This window comes from Pteropus vampyrus, unplaced genomic scaffold (genome assembly GCF_000151845.1).
Source record: "Pteropus vampyrus isolate Shadow unplaced genomic scaffold, Pvam_2.0 Scaffold111, whole genome shotgun sequence".
Classification (NCBI taxonomy): domain Eukaryota; kingdom Metazoa; phylum Chordata; class Mammalia; order Chiroptera; family Pteropodidae; genus Pteropus; species Pteropus vampyrus.
Window position 1 is genome coordinate 749,271 of NW_011888892.1, and position 3,874 is coordinate 753,144.

The window sequence follows — 3,874 nt, forward strand, 5'->3', positions numbered from 1 at the left end:
TGGGGCGGGGCTCGCAGGATGGAGAACGACTGGCAGGCGAGAGGGTTTCAATTCCAAGGCTGCAGCTTGAGCAAGCAGCTGTTCCACAAGGGACACCCGCTAAGGCCCAGTGCGGGAACCATCCCGCGTGCCAATGAGCCCAGTTCCCTGCTAATCTCTCCGCTCGGTCACTCATTCAATCAACGAACACGGGGCTGGATACCTGCTAAGGCCAGAGAGTAATGACAGCCTGAAGCCTAGTGGGGAGACAGAGATGCAAATAAGGACCCCCTCATGAGGAGGACTGGGGAAGGGGATGGGAGTGGGGAGCAGGGCCACCTGGTCCCTCTGCCTTGGGTACCAGGGACAGCTGCACAGGGACCAGGCAACCAAGCAGAATCATCCAGAACAGCTGGAGTTGGGCAGAACCTGTCCACATGTTCAGGCTTGATTGAGAGTTTAAACAGCCGTGAAATTACTGACTGCAAAAGGTGCCCAGGAACTTTCTGCCGTGACAGAAGTGTCCCGTATCCTTATTTGGGTGCTGGTCATAGATTTGCTACAACTCTGTCAACTACACACGTAATATCTATTTCACTATATGAACGTTGTACCTGAATTTTTTTAAATTAAAGGCCTTTTTAGAGCGATTTTAGGCTCACAGCAAAATCAAGAAGACACAGAGATTTCTCGTATGATCCCTTCTCCCGCAGGCGCAGCCTCCCCCATTATCAAGTTCCCCCACCAGAGTGGCCCCTTTGTTACAACTGATGAGCCTGCACTGACACATTGTTACCACCCAAAGGCCACAGTTCACCTTAGGGTTCCCTCTTGGTCATTGTACATTCTACAGGTTTGGACACATGTGTAGTGACATGTACCCAGCATCATAGTACCATACAAAGTATATACAACCTTAATTTTAAAAGGAGATTTAAAACAATAACAGCAAAAAAAAAAAAAGCACCAAAGTTCATTTTTAACTCTCACTAGATTTTAGTGAACGTTTTATTATAACCTACTGTATCGACTACGTTTTAAGAGGCGTTCTGTACTTGAAGTTGCAGTTTCGAGGCTTCTGCTGTGCTCAGGCGCACCTGCCATCAGCCTCAGGCAAGGTGGTTTGTACGCAGGAGCATCCCTCTGGCCCACGTCCTACCTGCGGCAGGTCTTCTGGGTGTGCGGGTAAGACTTGCCTTTGGCAAGGTCGTTGCACATCCCAAACACTATGTTTACATAAATTCAGACTTCAGTCCACAGTCGGCTTAACTTTTTCTAAAGAACATCCTTTGCCAGCGTACAGAATCTGTGGTAAATAAAGTTAAATAAACAGCTATATACTTTATGTTCTGTATAGTAATATGTGACAAACTGAAGTTTCTGTACCTGTCATTTGTCACCTGTTCCCCTCTATTCATTTGCTTCTAAATATCTTTGTCCAGGGCTGCTGATATATAATGATGTTTCATTGCTGGACTATTCGAAGCCTCCAGAATATTTCTCTTTCCATCGCACATGACGATCTCTGTAGATACATCCCCTAACCCAGAGATTGACAGTCAGTCTTCAATGTCTAAAGTGTGACTCTAACGGAAAGCCAGGAAAAACTCCCTATGCGACAGCTTTCAAGATGTCATTCTGGTTTCGTTTAAAATAAGCCACAGAAGGCAAGAGATGGGTGAACGACCCTCCCGCGCTCCTCGCCCTGTCACATTCTCCACAATGGAAGGGAAGGTTTGGGGCTTCCCCAATGTCCAGGAATGGCACCACCCCGGAGGGCCACGGGGTCTCCCCACCACAATCTCACACACCAAGATTTAGTCCCTCCGTGGTGTTGGCCTGGAGCTCGTCACATGAAAATCAAGATGCCTCCAAAAGAGGTGGACCCCACTTCCATGTTTCAGGCCCGCCAGGGTTGCAGCAACCTTCTTGTGGGTACAGCCCCGGGCACCTCCCTAGCTCGCACGGCCAGTGCGAGGAGTCACTGGGCGCAGAGCTTCAGTCCTGTCCACGGAGAGCTAAAACAGAGAGAAGGAGAGAGGGGAGGCTGGAGAGATGCACAGGGAGCAAGTCCGGAAGGTCCCATGAGGCACCCGCCAGGTCGCCGTGAAGGCCAAGTCATCCCCAGAGCATCGCGGGCCTCCGCTGTCACTGCACAGCCACGGCGAGCCGGCTGCTCTACCCACACCGTCTCCTGTAACCCCGCGGCAGCCCCGCCAGGGAGGGCTTCTCCCCACTGCACGGCTCAGGAAACCGAGGCTCCTCTGCCCAGGTCATGCGAAGGTCTCAGAGGCTGACCTCTGGCACTGCTCCTGAGCCCAGATCAGAGTCCCTCTGACGCAGTCCCCAAGGGGACCAGGAGGGAACGGGCTGAAGGCCAGCGCTTGTTCGGGGGCACTCACCTCCAGGCTCAGCACTTCGGGGAGCCCTGCCAGGGCTCGGGAGCACGACCTCTGACCACCCACCCTCCTAACCCAGTCCAGCTGTGACAGGCGGCCCGAAACTCATTCCGAGAGAAGGAGAGAGGGGAGGCCTCGTAAACAACGCACTCTTGCCATGTTGACTCCCCTGAGTCATTATTTTTTAAAATATCCTCAGTCCAGTCGATCGTCTAGCTGTTTTCGTCTCTCTGAAGTCAAATAGCCACTTCGATGATTTTTTTGCCGCTGTTTCACTTGCCAGCTAGCTCTACAGGTCACAAAGAAGCTGCCGCCGCTGGCCAGCGTCTCCTCCTCCATCGCCACACCCCTGGCCGACTGGCCGGTGGCCCAGCACCCAGTGGCGGGTGGTCCGGAGCTGGAAGCCCGCCGAGCGATGGAGGCGGATCCCCAGGCTCTGAGCCATGAAGAGCTCTAAATCGACAGAGTCCCTACTCAAACTGGCTGTGGGCTCTCTTCGTGGAGTTTGGCGGAGGCATCTTGGAAGAATCTGAATTGGTTGTGTGTGTAAAGTATGCACTGCGGAGTTTTTTGTACGCTGCACGTGACTGACAGCTGTGCTTATTAAGATAAGAACAATCACAGCCTGGATCTTTTAAGTTACATGCACATACGCCGAAGAAGAACGGCCTTATCAAAACGTGAGGTCTCAGGATCAACTAAAGGAAAACCCCGGACCCCAGGTTAGAGCACCCCTCCCCCGCGCCCCGTTGGCGTCCCGGCTCTCCTCTGGGTGGCACTGGCGTGGGGAAGGGCGGTGAGGCTCTGGCATCGCGAATGTGGCTGTGCGCGGAGGTGGCTGTGTGCATTTCTCTAAATGAACAGACGTGCACTCACCTCCTCATCCCCACGTGAGGAATGGAAGGCGGCTAACAAAGCTAGGTGTGATGGAAAGAAAATCACGCAGTTGAGGAAATCAGGGCAAGCGAGGTCAAAAACGAGGAACAAAAAAGTAGAGGAAGAGAAGCAGAAGGAAGAGAGCAAACGGCCGTGAGGACGGAAGGAAAGGAAAATGAGAGGAGGAGCGAAACAGAGACGGAAAAGCGGTGAGCGAAGTTTCTGTTTCCATGGTGACCAGCAGCTCCAGGTCCACACAGACAAAGCTCCGGAAGATGCCATAAACCGACCGCGTAAGGGGATACAGCGGGCATCCTTCCAAGTGTCCGTCCAGCCCAGGAGGCAGCATCCTCCATGCTCTGGAAGCCGGGAGCTGCCTCAGCTCATGCTACATACGCAAGTCCCCACCCCAGGCCACACCTGATGGAGCTGGGGTGACCACCGCACCCCCTCCCTTGGGGATTTGGAGTTCAACGTGAGGGACAGCCAGTCGGTGTCCACTGGCAGCTTGTCCTGTATGGACGCTGTATGTTGGAAGGGGGTCTCCGCTTCCCCCCTGGACTGAGAAGCAGGGAAAGTGAGTAAGGTCAAACTGAACATCAAGGTGACTCTCGCCAAGG